We start from the raw sequence: 21,065 nt of genomic DNA, 5'->3' as shown, positions 1-21,065 counted from the left end.
CATGCAGCCTCACTTACCGATCCCCGGCCTTGCTCAGAGCCGCCTCTGCAGACGGGAAAGCACCGGCGGCCATGAGCAGGAGCGAGGATTGGTAAGTAAATAGGGCCGGGTCCATTAATGTCCCGGGCCCTGTGGCATCCGCTACCGCTGTTACGCTCCTGAGAGCCCATCTCTTCCAGAAAGCCTATAGTCTGCAATAACCCTTCTACCACTACAATACTATCTGAACAGCGGCTACCTCACGTAATGTCTGCTTCCCCATCCCTTATAGCAGGGGTAGGAACCTTCGGCTCGCCAGCTGCTGTGAAACTACAACTCCCAGCATGCTCCATTCACTTCCATGGGAGCTCCAAGAACAGCGGAGCCAGTATGCATGCTGGGAGTTGTAGTCTTGCACCAGCTGGAGAGCCGTCCGTTCCCTACCCCTGCCTTATAGTGTGCAGGCCCCGTGGGCAGGCTCCTCGGTATCCGTCAGTCACTATATTCGGGTTATTGTACTTGCTTTGTATTATGTATGTGAACCCTTTGTAAATAATGGCGCTCTAAACATAAATAATACTACATAAGGAGTTATAAGATGACGCCATACTATACTAAGAGTGCCAGCAGGGGTCAGTTACATCATGGCCTATACCCCTGACCCCTATTATACTAAATGTGGGGGGTGGGTGAGGGTGATGGGGCACATTCGGTCCTGCCAGCATTGTCTATGGCTCCCTCATTGGTCACAAAGTCTCTCTCGTCACATTGAGACGCCGCGTAGTTTTCTGACACTCTAGGTACTTTCTATTGCTTAGCAATGGTTGCCATGGCCACTGTGACGTCCAGTGATGTCACTAATCCTGAGTCATGCTTTATTTTCCCTTGCAATCCGACAAGGTCACGTCCACTTTGAGGATAATGGGTGAAGTTAACCCCGCCGTTACCCTCCCGTCCCATCATCTCTGCCTGTCTTAGTAGACCAGGGCCCGCACGTCCAGCTCGCCCTCGCTCTTGGTTCTTTCCCTAATAATTTCAAATGTGAGAGCCGTGTTTTCTCTCCCCCCCCATCACTACGGTGCATTGGTACAGCCCAAAAACAGTGTCTAACTGTCCGGGATTGGCTGCAGCCTGCTCTCTACCCCCACTCTTCCCTGCAGTAGGCAGCAAGGCATTGTGGGAAACTCCCAGGTTGGTCCCTGCAGAGCATCCTCTGAGCTGCAGAGCGGGTGAAGCAGGGAGGTAATGTATTTATATCCTACTTATTCTTAGTCCCTTCCTTGTATAGATAGTATATATTCCATATTATATTTGCATGGACCGCTCGCCATTGCATAGACTTTCGTCCTGACCTGACTATTCTGAAGGAGAAAGACATTGTCATAGGTTTAGTATCTATATCTACCCTTAACTACTTAAAAGTGGCCCACATGCATGGGACTTGTAGTTCTACCACCACCCGGAGAGTTATATATGGTCTGTAGTATTGTTTAATATTAGAATATTTCATAATAACTCAATTCTATGTGACCGATGCTTATTTTTGCCTTACCTTGGCACGGCTATGTACTATAAATTGAAGCAGGCCTTGCAAATGATACATATAGTCTTGCAATTGTCTTTTTCTGGCAAGTGCACTGAAAATAGCATCAAAATCAAATTATATATAGCTTTAAAGCATCTGCTGTATCAATTCTTAGTTGTATCTGTACCTCGGAAAGCTGGGTGATATGGCCAATAGGACAGTTTTAGATCGCAGTGTTCCGATTTGTGATGCGGTGATATATATTGTATTCCGGCAGGATTGTGGTAAAGCTGGGTGTCAGGCTCTGGGTCAGTAGTCGTATCAGTTGTCACTGATATGGCGGGTCTCAAGGATGGCATCTCCTATGAAGGACAGGACAGCTCAAGGACTTATAGTTCCTGCAATTTTGGTGGAAACGCAACAGCTGATCCTGGTTTTCCGACGTGTGTTTCGTGTTATTGCTCGCTACGACATGTGAAGGCTTCCATGATAGTAGTAGGAAGGGCACTGACAGAGGTGACTTTGCGGTAGCTGCGGTTTACAGATGGATGCACAGAAATATCAACCCTGCATGTGCTGGAAGATATGCGATGCCTTTTTTCTAATGGTTTCGTCTAGCTTAAGTAATCCGAGTTGGCTCTCGATAAGCAAGGCCGGCTCGCTGTGCAGAGGGGGGAGGAAACAGGAGCAGAATGTGGACTGCAGCACCCATACTAAAGCCATCGCAGTGTGTCACCCAGCTTTCCCAAATACCGCATAACAGATCTGAATCATTTTACATCTACATAATTCTGTATTCTTTGTCATTTAGAAGTCAGGATGACAAACAGGGGCAGGGGGTATAGTCTGGCCTGGGGCCTGCTGGTGCCTATGGGGGTCCAAAGGGTTCTCGACCACATAAAAGGGCGATGCAGCGGTGTGATGGTATTTCATAGCAACTAGTCCTGCAGATATATTACTATAGAAGTTAACACCTATAGAGACTATATGTTGTCATTGCATACAATAGAATTGAATAGTCTTTGTACATGACCTTGCACTGGGCCCCAAATCTCCAAGCTAGCCCTAGATGTCAACCACTATGGCTTTCCTGGGTTAAGATATAAGTAATAAAAAGCTGCATAGAATTATAACATAGAAGCGAATTCTAGGATTTGTTACTTTTAGGTTATTATTGTCTTCTATGATTCTAAGAATGTCTATCTAGTATTAGTATATGTCTTTATATTGTGTTATAGATGTTATATATTGTATGATGTGTTCTCATCGTTCTATAAAATCTGTATGAATTGCATTTCTATAATGTACTAATATAATTGTGGCTCCTTCTACATAAACTAATCGATACATTAGAAATCCATCTATTGGAAAACCCTTCTTTCCGTTCGGCTTCCTAATGTTAAACCATCCAATTAGTTAATTCAGAGCTTTGCACAATTATATATTAATAGATCCAATGAGAGCTCTTGCTGTGCCCTGGGAATGTATCAAGAGACAATAGAAGCAAAGGGACTGCGGTTAAAGTGCCACATAAATCTTACTAATCGAAGTTGCATCCGGATGTCAATGCCAGGATGGGATGTTTTAATCTTGCATGGTACAGAAATGGAAATGATCATAGTCTAGATTCATCAAGTAGTCTTCTGCCATTGAGTATATTAGATAAGCAGAAATGAATAGACAAAATATAATAATAAAAAGAAATATGACATCAATTATCACACTAAGGCCTGGTTCACATTCCATTCCCCTCTCCGCATGAAAAATGTGGAGAGAAAAGTCCTGGAAGCAGCACCTTTCTCTTTGCATTTTTCATGCGGAAACCACATGGACCCCATAATAGTCTATGGGGTCCGTGGGTTTCCTTAGGATTATACGGATTAGGTTTCCATTCGTGGGGGTTCCTGGAGTGGACACCCAAGCGCAGGCCTAAGACTTTAAAGCAGATAATACTTCACATTAAGTCAAGGCTGTTCCAATGGTAAATTCCCAGTTATAGATGAGTATAAGGCCATTTAGTTGACTGATACAATTGAAGAATGTGTCAATCAAGTTATAGGAAAGGCCATTTTAACCCATCTTTCGGCTCAGTGAGAAGATATCACAAGTGCCCTCCCCCCCCAGGACATTCTTATACTCAGTTATACAGTACAAATACAATTGGTAAGGAGTTGCAGTTTGCAACTTCTAGGTGGAGGTATTCCCTGAGATTCTCCCTAGGAAAAGAATAAGCTAAAATTCTGCTACTCAACTCCTACTAGTACCAACCACTATTTCGAAGTGTGGAATCTGACGTTTTCTCCAGAGCTGGGTTGACTTGGCCGTGAAACCACGGAGTGTCAGACAAGGAGTGCACTAGCAAAATCAAAAAAGAAACCAGTTGCCTATAGGAGGACAAAGGGAGTCACAAACTAGCCAAGGTAGTACTAGAAGAGTAAACAGTAGCCAAAATGAGTATCAGATCAGAGTCAAAGTCCAAGTCAAAAAGTCGAATCTAAGAAGTTAAAGCCAAGTCCAAGTCAAAAGCCAATGGGTAAACCAGGAGAAATAGCCGGTAGTCTGAGCCAGGAGATCAGTAAGAGTCAGAGCCCACTTGTACTAGACAATAACAGGCAAAGATTGTATTTTAGAAGGGTCACTATACCCCGACTTGTACTTCATTGAATGATGAGGCAGATCTCTGACTGGGTCTATACCTTAAGGTAGGGATTGCTGGCCCAGGCACAGTTGTTTATTCGGTGGTCATAGAAATCTTAAGCCAATGACTGCACACAGGAGCTACTATACTGGGATTCCTAACACAATTTTATCTATTTAGGGGCAATTTTTTTAGGTAAATGAATGGGAAAGTTTTGTATCTTGGATGTGCTGTCTTCTCTGTTTGGAGTACACTTTCTTGTCTGTGTGATCCATACCATCATAACGACTTCTTCCAGCCAAAACTTGTCCCTCTAGAGTCTTCCATGGTTCCCATATTTCATGGCTCTCCCCACGTATTCCACACCTCGTCTAAAAGAGGAGTAGGAGTTTGGGAGGAAATCAACACAAACACGGGGAGAACATACAAACTCCTTCCAGATGTTTTGTCCTGGCCAGGATTTGAACCCAGGACTCCAGCGCCGCAAGGCTGCAGTGCTAACCACTGAGCCACCATGTTGCCCCTATTGCTTCCCTATTATTGTACCCGACATGTTGCAAAGCCACACAGATACTGACCCTAAAATAATAACGTCAAATAAATAGTGTTCTCAAAAATAGTGCCAACTAGTATTCCTCGAAAAAAAAAAAAGATAGTACCCTACACAGTATTAGTGACCCAAATTGTGCCCAAGACAGAAGTAGTGCCAACACAGTAATAGCACCTTAATGTGAAATGTAATAGTGCTCTTTTTGCTACACACAGTAATACTGACCCCTTTAGGCCCCCCACATTAATAGTGCTACCCTTTAGGCCCCACGCTGTGTAATGCTCTCTCCACTGTTGAAATAGTACAACCCTAGTACTGCAGGCCGATAGTGTCCTATTACCTATAAGAATATGTTCAGGCTCTGAGCCAAAGGTTCCCTTTGTCCCCCTATAGTTTTTAACTGTTTCGATCTAAAGGATGTAAGCACGGTCGGTGTCACAGTCAGGGGGCACGGTATATAGTAGGTGCACTGCTTGCCCTATGGTTAAAGCAGTCCTGATTATAGGCCCCAAACCCTCACCTGATCTGTTCAGTTGCTGCGGCTGTGTTCAACTTCAACTCCAAATTGTCACTCACATCATTGTCCACACATACTGTAGACACACAAATGCCACAATGTAGGTGACAGTCCCTAGGACAACCTTGAACAAGGACACAGCAGAATATATTCTCATGAGAACCTGGTAGTAGTACAGCCTCAGGCTTCAGGCCTGGAACTTTGTGGACTAGTAACTCACTTACCACTTACATCTGGTGGTAGTGGCAACCTCTTACAAAGCTCAATGAGGTTTCTCTAGAAAAGAACCTATTATGAAATATATGATAACAAATTGTTAGTGGTCTCGGAGCTAGGGTCACTCACAGACCCTGGGAATGAGAATTTCAATATTAGATAAAGAACTGAATGGGAACACCATTAGGTTTCTATAACTGAAACCTTTGAAGGTCAAAATTGTAATAATTTAATAGGGTCATCGGGAGTCATCAGCGAAAGATCGGCAGGGGTCTGACACCCAGGCCCCCGTGCGATCAGCTGTTTGAAGGGGCCACAGCACTTGTGTGAACCAAGCACAGCGTCGTACATTTGTATGTGCTTAGTATCGCCGCTGGGATCAGGTCATGTGACTGGTGAAGCGCCGCTCCCACTTCAAACAGCTGATCCGACACTGGAGACCCCATGGATGTTCAATTGATGATCTATCCTAAGGAGAGGTCAGCAAATGAAAAAATACCAAAAAACCAAAGTTATTGGAGATTGTGAATATTTCCAAGTACTTGACATATCGGCCCATTATTTATGAAGGTTGCCGCAGTCAGCTTCTCGCCAGCCTGAAATGGCTGATCCAGTAGTTTACACTCTGCATTAGGACAGAAATAGACACAGGAAGGTAAGGTATTAGTTGCATAGATAATGTGGGTAGAATTGTTGCAAAATAAGATCTTTATGTACATTCATTTAGGATATTTTACAAGTTAAAAGGATTTTCCTGGAATATGGATTTTATGGCCTATCCTAAAAATATCTGATCAGTGGGGGGGGGGATGTCCGGCTGCACAGGGCCGCTTCCACCACCCGTACTATGCACAACACAGGGCTGGAAGAAGGGGGCTCCATGCCCTGTGTAGTGATTGGGGACCATTCTCATTGAGCTGCAGTTAAGATAGGCCATAAAATCTATATTTTTGGACAACTCCTTCAACGGATCTTGGAGAGGTCAGCGTATAGCCTTACACAGCCACTGAGACCTCCACCAATCATGAGAATTGGAGAGCTCTGAATGGTGCAATGGTCAGACAGGTGTGTCCCCAATCCATTCACTTCAATGGGACCATTTGGCTATCTCCGGTGGACTCATTGACATGAACGGACTGAGGGCTCATCTGGAGACATCCTCGTTCCTGTGATTGGTGGGGGTTCCAGTTGATGGACATCGACTGATCTGTGGCTTACTCCCTAACCTGTGGAGATGGGAAGTCCCTTTAACAACACTTACCAAGCAAGGTTACCGGATGGTTGAATGAGATGCCTTCACTGCTGCGGGGTAGGTGGAGGTAGTGCTCTCCATAGATAGGTCTATAGGTCTTCTCGGCCTACATGGGCTGGTTTGCATACTGGCTTGTACTCCAAAGACTTCTGCATGTGCATGGATAACTGTATATGTCCTAAGACTAAGCAATTACAATCCATTTAGACTTGCTATCTTTTACTACTGAAGCACTAAATAGAGTTATTGTTTTTAGCTACTATAGAAGCAACAGGAATTCAAAATGGAAGCCAAGTCACGTACTACAAGTGTGAAGAAGACCGACAAGGGCGGCCCTGCTCCTGGAGCAGATAAGAAAGAAGGGTCCGTAAAAGAACAGTCTAACCCTACATCTAAGAAGACAACAGGAGACCCTGCACCGGTCAACCATGAAAGCACTAAACCTAGTGTACCTGAGCCACAGGGGCCACCAGCACCAACAGAGAACAAAACCAATGCCAATGGCGAGGAGCAGGAGGCCTCCAATGGAGCGGCAGAGGGTTCTGGATTTGAGGGCCTAAAACCAATATTAGTGGCTGCAGGAGTGGCCGTTGCTGCCATTGCTGTTATTGTGGGTGTTGTATTCTTGGCCCGGAAAAAATGAACTGTTAGTTGTACGTAGGCAAAAAAAAAAAAATGTATAAATTGTTCCAAGCAGGGGCTAATATGTACAGTTTCTTCCGAGAACGTCGCATGTCTCAGATTTGTTACTCATTCATCACGTGCAGCCATTCAGATGTCGGGAAGACGAAGATCACAGGGAAAACAACAATCTATAAAAATGGCTGCCCGGCTTTAAACCACTGAGCAAACAGCGGACGTGATCCTGGTGTGGACGGCATCGTTTTTTCCATGTATCTTTTTCTTATGTTTCATCTTTCATTTCATGTTTCCAGTGTTGATTTTTCTATTCTTTGGTATCCTAGATCCGTCATGGTCACACACTTGGAGGGACACCTTCCCCTTCATGGTTCTCATTCCTTTTCCTATGTCTGTATACTGTGCCAATGGCCATGTTATGATATGTTTATGATGTTCTTATACCGATGGGGCATACGCTGCTTATTAGTCCTTGCTAGGCTTTCCAACATGTATAATTAAACTTGATACTGACTCCCATAAGTGACTGCTATTTGTTATCCATGCCACATGCCAGTTGTCTGCCGTATAGGTTCTTGCCCCTGCTGCCTATGACTTCTATCGTGCCCTGATCTTTTGTACCGGTTTCGATTTCCGTAATATTCCTCCTCATTTCGGCTGCCAAGCGTTGGCGTCAAAACATGTCTTTGCGGTTGTTGTAAAAACGAGGCATGGAGAAGAGGGGATAAGTGATATCAGGCGAGCTGGAAATAGCCTGCAGATGTGGCTCAGATGATCGCGTAGTTTGTCCATTAAGTGCGAGATGGATTTGTACATTAGCTATTTATATGGCATTACAGCCCCTCTTCTACTCAGATACATGACTATAACAGCGGCCATCTTATCCATATTTAAGGGTTTATTTCAAGGGGTATTTCAAGTGACGGCATATCACTAGGATCACTTATGATGGATGTGATCAATCCTGAGAATAGGGGGGTCACAGTGCTGCGTTTTCTTTTAGGGGGCATTCACGCGGCGCAGATTCTGGCACGATAACTTGCGCAGGAATCAGCGCTGCAAAACAGAATCCCATTGACTTCAATGGGTTCCGTTTAACGTGCGTAACACATTGAAATCAATGAGTTAACAAGCCTCCCATTGATTTCAATGTGTTACTTGCGTTAAACAGAATCCATTGAAGCCAACGGGATTCTGTTTGGCAGCGCTGATTCCTACACGAGTTATCGTGCCAGAATCAGCGCCGCGTTACATCGTGTGAATGCCCCTCAGTGGTGGTATAGGGCGCTGTAGCCAGCCATATTCAGTTTTGCACTTTACACCGCAGTTACCTGGATAGCTTGTAGCACCGCCATACAGAGAAGAACAATGGTGGCATACAGTAGCGTGGCTACTTCCTTCTTTCTCAGGATCTGTACAGAACCAGTTAAGTAATGGTAATATCCTAATAATATGCCCGGGTTAAAATGATGTATTTCAGACAATTAGATTCTGTAATTGTTCTCGATTTTGGTTAGGCCGACCGACAATCTTCACATGACATTACAAAGTGATGGACCTATTACATGTGGTCTGGTTATTGTGTCCATTGCCAGATCATGACTAGCTTTCCCTGCAATCTGCTGCTGTGGTCAGAAATCTGGCCGGTCTACTCCATGACAGGGTTATTTGGGGGATACCCAGTACACTTGCACTTACCTCTATGTTTTGGGACATTGTGGCATGGTATGTTGTTCCTGAATATCATAATTGTAACAAAAAAAAAAAAAATCTAGCATTGCAGACACATTCATACAGGACATATAATGAAGGCAGGAATGACGAGAGCTCAAGTAACAAACATTAGATATTTGGCAATACATCGGCATTACCTCTGGTTTCAGGGATATCTCTGTATCTCATAGGCATCAGTGTCTATATACTTAACAGTGTTGGTTCACAGTGATGCATGTAAACTATAAATATACTGTGGTTAGAGAGAATTGGTCACCTCTCCTGACATGTCTGCTTCTATTCTTGAATGGGTTGTCCGAAATTTTTAGGAAATACTCTATATATTAAAAATATATTGCACAATTAAAACCATAGAGACAAGACACAAAACCTCACTTCATAATACAAGATAAGATTGTATGCACTTGATAAAGGGATAGGGATCCCGAAACGCGTAGTGTTCCTTGTTTCAAATAAAGAGTGATTTGCTTCCATCCTCATTAAGTGAGACCGAATACCTTTAAGGGTGCGTTCACACGATGTAAAATTGAGCGCAAGCTGGCACGTATACGTGTGTCAGCATTTTGCGCCCTCAAAAAGATCCCATTGATTTCAATGGGAGTTACGAGCGTATACGCCGAGTTATTTTGCGCCCGTAATTTTGCATATACGCTTGTAACTCCCATTGAAATCAATGGGATCTTTTTGAGCGCGCAAAATGCTGACACGCGTATATGTGCCAGCTTGCGCTCCATTTTACATCGTGTGAACGCACCCTAAAAGTGAGCGCTTTGTCCTAAAACCATTTCATGGGTATTCCGCCCAATTTCTGCCTATATATGCACAGGATAAGTCATTAGTATCAGATCAGTGGGGATCTAATATGCGGACTCTGCATTCACCAGATGATTTGGATGTATACAGCTGAAAGCATCAATGCTCCAAATAAAATGAATGGGAGCAGAGTTGTCGTTCCCCAGCATCGCAGTGTAGTCAGCCAGAAGCTGTATATAGTATACAAAGCCCTGCAGTGTAGCATTGGGACAGGGCAATGCAGCTCTGCTCCCATTCACTTCAACAGAAACTAGCAGACTAATTTGCTTGGACTCAATTTTACGATTAGGTCATCAGTATCCATCACCCGAGTCTCAGACAACCCCTTCACATTGCACTGTGCTTTCCTCTCTTATACCTCCTTATGACCACTACGTATTACTCTTTGTTAAGGTTACCCCAAGCTGGTAATGTCAAATTGTCAATTTATTCATAAATTTGTAGGAGGAATAACAGAGGGACCGTACATTGACTTAAATTCTATCACTATAAGAACGTTCCGAACGTGTTCTCATGTCTAATAGAATAATTTACTGAAATAGACATGTCAGGAGAGGTAACAGCTCCTCTTCAAGTACCTACTATATATATATCGACCTTCCATCAAATGATCTCTTGGTCTGTTTTAACTACTTTGAGTCTGCCCCTATTTTTTAAAGAAAAAAATACTGAAGCGTATGTATGCAATAAAGCAGTTAAAATACAATTACAAATGGATCAAGACTCTGCTAGAAATTGGATTCCTACTATGTCGTGGTTTGAGTCTTTTTCTAGATGTAATAAGCTAAATCGCATCAAAAAGCAGAATGGAGAGAAGAATTCTCCGCTTATAACTGCGAACCATCATCCATTTTTAATGGTTGCTGACATTTAGTGTCTGCGTTACATCATAGATTACAAGAAGGGCACGTCATTACACAAATCACAGCTCAAGGTTTTGAAAGACTTCTCACTAGATTTGGTTAGTCTTGAGAGTTCTCTGCTGGACACCCATCTTTTCCAATAGCGAGGGGTCATGACAAACGGAAGCTAATGCTCTGCAGGACATAAACATGAAACGGTACCATGTAATACCACGTTTCACCTGTAGTGGCCACTGTTCGCTGGAGGATCCACTTGCCAGTTCTGTCGTGATCGGCTGATCGGCGCATCCTCATTTTATGAAAGGATTCTCTAATGTAATATTTTGCACTTTATGGAGCAAAATAGTGATTTTATTATGTTGTGATCAACTACAGATGAAGAATTTTTTCCAGAGGTGACATTATTGTCCTCAGATCTCCGAAGGGGGACTCACAAAATCAGAAAGGGTTGTCGAAATCAGAAAAGCTCTTAAGGCTAAGGCCCCACAGTGCAGAAACGTAGCTTTTTTTGTTGCAGGTTTTGCTGGGGTTTTTTGAGACAAAGCCAAATATATAGGAGGTTCTTATACTTCTCCCTTCTGCTCAGTCCACTTCTGGCTTTGGCTGAAAAAAACGCAACAAAATCTGCAACAAAAGAAGCTGCGTTTCCGTAACGTGGGGCCTTAGCTTCAAGGCACACTATAAGAAGAAAATAACATGCTGTACTATGTCTAGTGCAGGGTACGGGAGCCGGGACATGACAAAAGGCACTAATAGAGAATCCCTATGTCTCCTCGGCTCCTGCACTAATCATAAAACATAGGCATGAAATGCGAGCTTAAAATTCAATGAGATGTAGAGTGAACAGCAACTGACCCCAAGAAATTTTCGTCATCCATTTCTTACTTTATTCATCAATTCCAAAATGTTACCTGTTGTATAAAGCTCACCCCATGTCATAAGTCATTGCTGGATGTACCATAAGTCACAGGAGGCAGAACATCCCTGTAAAGCAAGATGCATAACTAAATACAGTATATATTGAGCAATAATCTGTTTTCTATGCTGCCTGAATTTATGTATTGTGCATAACATCTAAGCAGTAAATAACGTTATTGATAATGTATTGTTATGGCTTCTGTCGGGAGATGCGGAATCATTGTGATGATGACTTACAAGTTTTACAGCAAATTTATCTGTAAATTTATGCATAAAATCCTGACAAGCTTCCTATGTCTGAAAACAGGCAAACGTGTCCTGAGGCAGAAACCTGCTGGATTCCCCCGACAGGGCTCTACTTGGTTTAAGCTGAATGAGACTTGTCAACCAAGTCACGATGGGGTAGAGTCAGCCCCCGAGACACTTCTCCTAATTCCTGGCATCTTATTAAGCTATGTCTCATCTGAAACGCTGCAGAGTTTCAGAGTAAAACCTCATTGTTTATAATGAAGGAGCCGGACTAGATTTCACACCACCCGTGGTTCGCGAACTGAGACAGATTTCCTCGAAACACTGGAGGGAATTTATCATTTGCTCTATGGAAGATATTGAGGAGCACTTTTTGCACAAGACCCTTACTTGCACCAAATGTGCACCTCAAGCCCTGGTCTCCATATCACCTGCCAAATCCTAATCCGTGTCTCGGCCTAATTTATTATAACTGACATCAATTTTCGGGCATGAGTTAGAATGGAAATCTATGACAATTCCTATCCGGCATATATTTCCATTCCATCTGACGTATTCATGAAGAGGCCGCACGTTCTTCAAAAATCTCCAGTTCTTGGCTGTTTATTAAGACCGGCATACAGTCTGACCAGTCTTAATAACTTTGTCCCCTTGTGTCATAAGGTAAAGAGGTGATACTAACCTCTCACCAAACCCCTCCTGTTTCAGGTCTAATGCTGTATAGTACTCCATTGGTGTTTGCTTCTTAGTATCTGTATACTTACATATGCCCACTCAGCCATTCATTGGCCGCGTTGGTTACCCAACTCATCCAGCGATTGTCTGAGCTGCCATCTTGGGACATTTCCTATGAGTATCAAGACACCAGGAAGTTAAAGCACTTACATTTTTGAACAAGTTTTGATTTTCTGCCAGTATTTGCACCATTAACACATTTTCTAACACACTTTAGTAACAAATGTAGTCTCCTTTATGTGAAATCTTATGCAGATATCAACTTTCTTTCTCCGTTTCGCTATTGCCATTAGAAATCCTCACTGCTTCTGACAGTGAGAACAAGAGAGTAGAGATCTATTACAGAGATGTTGAGGCTGGAGGGGTCACTTCAAACACTTATATATTGGTTAAAAACAAAGATGAGATATAGGAGCTGTATGTGTGTTCAGCATACATAGTTCCCATATCCTGACTGTGTTTTCAACTGGTGATATCTGTGGCAATAGGTAGATCTGGTGGCATATGAAAGCTGAGAATCATTGCTTTCATATGACATCAGAAAGGCATCAGATATAAGTCATACCCCTAGAGCCTCAGTTTCTCTGTATTACACCTGCACTGCCCTGTACTCTCTATAAGGAGAAGTGAGGATTTGTAATGCCAAAGGAGAAACAAAGGACAAAAGTGGATTTCAGGGCAGATGGAAAGGAGCCAATATCTGTTAATAAAGTATACTGAAAAAGGTATGAATCAGAAAAGTTTAGGTTCACTATACGAGCAATGTCAGGGTGGTGTGGGATTGTCAAAGCTCTATAGTCTGCTGCTGTGGAACTAGACCCCGGGTGTGACCTGATGCAGCACAAAGATTAGAGTTAAGTCGATACGTCCTCAGATATAATACAGTCAAATATAGTTTTAAAATCAATGTCATGCAAAAAGTATAAAGCAACAATACAATGTTCTCCTTCATTAAAGCATCTCTATTAGGTATTTTATTGCATTAAAGGGGATGTCCAGGAATGGAAGCACCCAGTATAAAAGTTGAGAGAGGTGTAAAGTAAAAAGTAATGTGTTGTCCACCACTGGTGTACGTTCAGTTATGCACCGGTGCTTGGATGTCCTCATCCTGAGGATACCAATCTGCTGGCAAGGAACTGGTGACATGTGTAAGTGACATCACCAGGCCCTCTCCAGTGACCATTGAGGCTGCTGATTGGTCTCCAGGCACCGGGGAGAGACTGAACAGACAACAGAGTGCTGGGGACAACGTCTAAAAATGTATTGGCTTACCAGTAACCCCTTGTGGTTATTCTGTGTATAGAATCTGTGTCCACCAGTGAGGCTCCAATGGATGGACACACATGCTCAGTGTTCTGTCTTATCCCTGTATAGGTGAGATGCTAAGCAGGTTTTATCAGACTCCATTCTCTGTGCATGCCCTGTGCAGAGGAGTATGGGGCACTATGGCCATGGGGTATTGTTGTCACGTCAGTGCAGAGAGCATTGAAGAGGAAGTCATATCGAGACGGCACAATGCACAGCCATGGACATAAATTTCAAGTTGTAAAAAAACAAATACGGTATGTGTATTTACTTGTATAGTGCATGAGGTGCCAGTAACATCCAAACAGCTTTTAGTATTGGGAAACCCTCTAGGCTGGAGACTCACACGAAGTAATGACAGCTGGCTAGCAGCCATGAACTTGCGGGTGGCTAACCTGCCACGATGTATAATAGCAGCGTAATGAATGAGATTTCTACAAATCTCATCCACATGCTGTGACTAAAGCCTGCAGATCAAATTAACCTGCACTGTGGGTTCTTGCCATGCAAAAATTGAAAGATGGAGAAAAACCTGAAGCCAATCTTGGGGGTGTGCTGCTGCAAAGACAATAAATTTTAGTTTTTTTTTCTAAAATGGGGAACACAATTCACATGGAGGAAAATGGTGAGGAATTTGGTGTGGAATTTCAGCGCTGAAAAAAAGCCTCCCATTGACTTCAATGGGTTCATTTTATTGCTAGAAGAAAAAGGAACCTGCTGAAATTCCACACCAAATTCCTCACCATTTTCCTCCGTGTGAATGGACCCTCAAGAGGCTCCCGATTTGTTTAGGTCCTCAATTATACAGCCTGGAAAATTCCATTATAGCTAAGGTTCCACGTTGCAGAGACCAACAGAAGACACAATCACCCGAGAGCAACGCTGAAGGTCTGGATAAGGGAAGCTGACAGTCATGCACGCTATACTGAAGAACATTTTAAAATTTGCAAGAAAAATTTGTTTTATGGCCAATGGCACAAAATGTGTTTTCATCTTTTCCACGTTTTCTTTCCATACCTCTGCTGGGTTGCCCCTGTCGTGCCCATACTGTATGTTTTCACTAAAGAAGCTGTGTGGCTAGCACTTCTAACTTTTGGCAGGAATGTATGAACATAAAACATACTTAATAAAATCTTAAACACTTACCCCGTGTCAGTGTATTCATATTCAGACTGATACCTGAAGCTGGATGTATACCTGTTATATCAATGCACCAGCTTAGACTCACATCTGTGTTCAGGCCATTCCGTTCCCTTCTCCGCATGAAAAATGCAGAGAGAAAAGTGCGGAGTCTGTCCTGGCTGGAAAATACTAAAAGATATGGAAAGCATCCACCATTACGGCAATATGACTTTGCCTATGAGGGGTGACGTGTAGCCACACCGGAAGATTCTAAAAGTTAATGTCTGAGGGTCAGGAAGAGTACCAATAGTCTATGGGGTCCATGGGTTTCCTAAGGTAACTGGTTTTTTATGTGGATGGAAACCCGAAGGCAGATGTGAACTGGGCCTTAGAGGTTGAATAATGCCAAGCTGTAGCATTAGAGACTCAGTTGGTTGCCAAAGTGCAAGGACCAGCACTGACTTGTGTCATGCAAAGTGTCACTAGTTCAAGCCAACCTGTTACCGCCAAGGCTGTGACCTCATTATAAGTCAAGTTCTACAGTTTTCTAGTTACATCAGAGTCCGCCTGAGTCCCATCGTGATCCCTACATGGAGTGCCAGTCTAAATCAAGAGCCATAAGATTCTATTATCCCAACCAACAGAGTTGATCCAGTCCTACTACAAGTGACCTTTAGGCCTCAATATGCCAGTTATATGTCAATATAAATTTTTACAATATATTAAACAGAAGTCAACCGCAATACTACATGGTATATGTTTTGTGGTTTTTAACACTATAGATGGCCATGGACGATATTTGTCATTGTATGTGTATATAGTGCCATGTACTGGAAATCCTCTGGACCTTTGTCTCTGATGAAACGTGTGGAGGCAATGAACAGAACCTTGTATATTTCCAAGAGACCCCTGTACAGCAAAGACGTCTCCGGGAATATAATGAGAACATTAATACCCTGGATACATCTCAGTTTGGCGCGTTGCTTAGTACAAAAGGTTAATGTGAAGATACAAGTGCTGCACTCAAAGGTACAAGAGGCTCAAGCGTTTAGTCTCGTATCTTATAAACTGTGAGTATACAGTACAAAGCCACTAAATAAACACACCGAGCACTCAGTATAACACTGGATGGTGTCTGGAGATTCCTGGATTTGGCTTTGGTACGCCGCGCTACTAGAGATGAGCGAGTACTGTTCGCATCAGCCGATCCGAACAGCACGCTCGCATAGAAATGAATGGACGCAGCCGGGACGCGGGGGGTTAAGCGGCCGTCCGCCGTCAAAGCGGAAGTACCAGGTGCATCCATTCATTTCTATGGAGCGTGCTGTTCGGATCGGCTGATCCAAACAGTACTCACTCATCTCTATCTCTACAGTGCTGTGGGAACAACCGCGGCAGGAACGCATCAAATCTTCCTCCACTGACTTTCTGTTACCATGATAGTCACTGGCGTTTCTGTAGATATAATTGACATGTTGCGATTTTCAAAACCGTGCTGGTTTTGGAAATCGCAGCGTGTCCGCGCTGCGATTTTTCCTGCAAAATGGGCATGGAAATCGCAAGAATCCCATCCACTTTACATATACTGTAAAATGCCACAATTTTTCCTGCAAATCGCGGCGTTTCCGGACCGTGGGGCCCCGGCCTTACTCTAGGCTTGTCTTAAGGTTGGTGAACACACACAGCTCTACTATATCCAGATGCGATCAGCTGAGCATTGGGAACCACAAGGGGGTTTAAAGCCCAGTTCACATCTGTGTTTCGGTTTCTGTTTGGGGAGTTCGCTTGGGGACCCCCTGAATGGAAACCTAATCCACATAAAAAAGCAGTTACCTAAGAAGACCCGTGGACCCTACAGACTATAATGGGGTCCGTGTGGTTTCCGCAAGAAAAATGTGAAGAGAAAAGTGCTGCTTGCAACAAAACTACACTTTATTATTATTTTTTAGTCTCACTATGGGATCTTCTAAGTACTTCTATAATACATTGCAACACTTATGTACTGCAGTGTATTATTGTGTACAGGAAAATAATACATCCTATTCGCTCGATAGGATACTTCTTCAAAAGTGATGCATGTCCTCAATTTATTTCTTTTTCCCTTTAGATTTTTTTTTCCATTTTGGCTTTCCATGTGAAATGTTTGTAACAAAACCCCGTGTGGTCAAATGGATTAACCTGTAAAGTAGACATGTTCATTACAGAATCACAAAGCAGTAGGATTCACTTACCTACATAGTAGTAGGCGGCATATGTCAGGGTGTCTGATTTACACCAGGCTCTGAGATAACGGGGGACCATGGTGCTGACGGAGGCTGAATCTTCGAATGTGCCATTACCAGTGCGGACAGAGATCCACCTCACTTCTTTGCACAGTTCAGTAGTCATTCTGGTAGTTATATAGCTGCTAGAGATGAGCGAACACTGTTTGGATCAGCCGTTCCGAACAGCACGCTCCCATAGAAATGAATGGAAGCACCTGGCACGTACACTTTGCCGGCGGCCGGTCACCGTGCCAGGTGCTTCCATTCATTTCTATGGGAGCGTGCTGTTCGGAACGGCTGATCCAAACAGTGTTCGCTCATCTCTAATAGCTGCATGACTAGATAGATGTTTCATCAGCGGCTGGGATATCGCTGTAATGGCCATTAGCCTGCGGAGGAGAGAGTATATGGTTATACATATGGTGACATTAATTTGGCGTCACAGATTATCGGGAATAATTACTAGAACATGCAAATCATTATAAGGCCCCATGTAGTGAAGCGCAGCAAAAGAAAAGAAAATATGGTGGAAATGTGTAGTATTTTTTCCGCAGCGTTTTTCATTGCGATTTTGCAGAGTTTTCCTCAGCAGACTTTCTGCCCCCTACTGTTTCCACCAGTATAATGAACATGCTACCACTTTGCAGGTAATGCTGTGTTTGGCAATGTGGAGCTTCAGTATGAGGCTGGAATAACACAGAGTATATAAACCTTCCACATTACACAGACTTCATTGCAGCAGCAAACCTGTGCCTGCAGTGGTGTAACTAAAGTCTTGTGGGCCCCGATGCAATCTTTTGTCTGGGGCCCCCTACCTCATCCCTACAGCGAATTCTTGATAGTGATGGTTACGGGTACTAAGGAGTTTAATCCACCTTAGTGTGGTTAGGGTAATCTGTGGGTCTCCTTGGTTTACGGGCCAGATGGAAGCTGCAATCTCAATACTGATGCCAGTGCTTATGGCCCCCCTAAGGCTCCTGGGCCCCGATGTGACCGCACAATCTGCACCTCCTCCAGTTATGCCACCTTGTGTCTGACTTCACCGGATCCCTACTGCTACTTTAGGTCATTAAACCAGTGGCCAGGATTTGCGCTGTAACATGTAATATTTCGTTACACTCCCACATTCTGACATCCATAACCTTTTCATATTTCCAACCCACTCTAATTCAGCTTCCACCATTTTTTCCCAATGAAAACCCATAATATCAGTATTTATATCCTAGATACCCCTTGTGAGGTAACGCTGCATTCTGCTGGTTCCAGAGCTGAAATCCCTTAGTGGTTTCTGTCAGCTTGCTCTATGTTCACACTAGCATTCAGGTTTCCAACCTTTGGGTCCACATGAAGCACGCACTGTTTTATGTTTGTGTAGCTATCACAGGTGAGGCCTGGTTCACATCTGTGTTCAGTATTACATTCAGAATAGAGAGACACCGAGCACACTTATAGTGTAGATGGTCTATTATAAATATATAGATGAATTATCTGGTGTTTATGAAAAGAACTCAGGACCTGGTGGCCTCTCACCTGATCGGGTTGTGACTCCGTTCACAACTCCGTTTTCAGCAATATTAGGCTTCGTCAGAGTGAGAGTGGCAGCACGTCTCTATAACACTGGTCAAAAACCAGGAGGATGCACCAATGGAAGAACAAAAGGACGGCGCTCTCAGGTCCAAAGGAATTTATTCAAAAAGAAGATTGCACAACGCAAAAACAGTTGCCGCGTTTCGGGTCGGAACCCTTTATCAAGTGCGTAACTAGTTAAAAACAATAAATATAGTATATGTATAAAAAACATGAATATACAAAGACATAATTTAAAAAACAGATTAGTTTCCGCGCTTAGGTCCCTTTTCGGTCGTTTTGTCTGGGGCCCTTCCCGTAGTCGGATTCGCTTTAGGACACTTACTCGGCGCAAAACTGCTGGGGGCGCTGGCTTGCCGGATCCCCTTCTTTACTACCGCGCAGCAGTCCTCCTCCGCTTGATTGATTGGCGCTATAGGTCCCGCGATAAACAATGGGTGTCACTAGAGGCAAAGCTGACGTCTTCCCACCTTCCTTCTCTCCCCTGGTTACCCTCGCACTTCCGCCCTGCCTCGATCCGCTCTTCTCCGTTGGCTTCCCACTTCCTTTCAGTGTGGGACTCTTTGTGTAAATCTGCTGCTCTGGCTAGGGTACCCGGCCCCCTGACCCCACTGTTTCGAAACCCTATGTTTCCACCGGGCGTAGCCGCCCGTCAGCCGTGGGTGGTGTTCCAGGAGTCCTCAGATTTCACCTCCCTTTTTGCCTGATTTCCCTTCCTCCTTTGTTGTTTACCCTGCTCTGGGTTGTGCTCTCTGGTTGATTTTCCTTCCCCTCCCTCTGGTTCTGTTACACCTTCTGTTTGTCCCACCCCCCTTTTTGTGTCCTGTACATTCGCCCTGTCCTGTCCTCCCCCCTTGTTGCCCCCTGATTTGATGCCTTTTTTATTTTTCTGCCCTTGATTTCTCTGCTGGGGTTTTTCCCCGATTCTGTACCTTATCCCTCGACCCTGCGTGGTTGCATTGTTTGTTCCCTGATTGTGCTTTCCCCTCCCTGCTGTTTTGTTACATTGGATGTTTGTTTTCTTTAATTGCAAAAACCTTAATAAAATCTGATTACACCTAAAAAACAGATTAGCTTGTCAAAGAAAAAAACAACAGACCACGACATTATTAGGCAAGAAAATCATTTACCTATAAACCCAGAACCTATAAACAAATCCAAGGTATATTATATGAATTCTGAATTAAACTCAGGTGATGTATTACACATCATTAGTCATAGACAAACTATTATATATTGATCATATTATTCATACTCGAGATAACTATAGATCCTTAACATCCCATATGTTCAGTGACTATTATTATATTTCATTAGAACAAGATTGAAGCTGCATACCATAGAGCAAGCGGACTCAACCAACAGGAATGTCTTGATCCAAGACAATCCGTGAAAACTAATGAGTATGAACTGAATTTCATAACGGCCTTTAGTTCATCTCATCAACAGATCAAAGATATTATTATGAGACATTGGCCAGTCCTACAGAATGACCCTTTTCTTAAAAAGGTTCTTCCTATAAGACCCAAATTCACCTTTAGAAGGGCACGAACGCTCAAAAGTATTCTAGCGCCCAGTAAATTACGGTCATCCAATACAACCTCCGTAACAACTAATACATCCTCCGGAGGGAGTTTCCGTTGTAACCGTAATAGATGCAAGTGCTGCAGATCAATTAGAAATAAAGTATGTGAGATTAGTAGCTTCACTACCAACGAAATTTTTAGATTAAAATACCATCTTGATTGTACTTCGTCATTTGTAATATATTTATTGGAATGCCCGTGTGGCCTCCAATATATAGGCAGAACATCTAGACAATTAAGCGAGCGTATCAACAAGCATCGCTCGAATGTCACAAACGGTTACATGAAACATAGTGTGTCGCGACATGCAGCTGAACATCACAACAAAAGCTTCAGCGGATTTTTGGTAACACCAATTGACTGGGTTCCCCCGGGTAATAGTGATAGACTGAGTAAGCTAAATAAAAAAGAGATGTTCTGGATGTTTAAATTTAATACATTACATCCAGCGGGCCTAAATATCGCAACTGAGGATGTAAAAAGATGAGATACCTTGTATAATCCTTTTGGTCATTCTAAATGTATAATGTTAACTAAAAGGTGTATTTTTAGGGAAGGGCCTATATAATTGGT

At 43.3% G+C, this 21,065-nt stretch overlaps 1 long non-coding RNA gene across 1 annotated transcript; it reads left to right on the top strand.

The window, feature by feature from the left end:
• Positions 1-969: 969 nt before the first annotated feature.
• On the top strand, positions 970-7,838 carry LOC142213130 (uncharacterized). Its single transcript, XR_012717225.1, has 2 exons — positions 970-1,221; positions 6,934-7,838. It is a non-coding gene; the product is annotated as an uncharacterized LOC142213130 (long non-coding RNA).
• The last annotated feature ends 13,227 nt before the right edge of the window (positions 7,839-21,065 follow it).

The sequence above is a fragment of the Leptodactylus fuscus genome, chromosome 7 (assembly GCF_031893055.1).
Source record: "Leptodactylus fuscus isolate aLepFus1 chromosome 7, aLepFus1.hap2, whole genome shotgun sequence".
Taxonomy (NCBI): domain Eukaryota; kingdom Metazoa; phylum Chordata; class Amphibia; order Anura; family Leptodactylidae; genus Leptodactylus; species Leptodactylus fuscus.
This window is presented reverse-complemented; position numbering and strand designations above follow the sequence as displayed.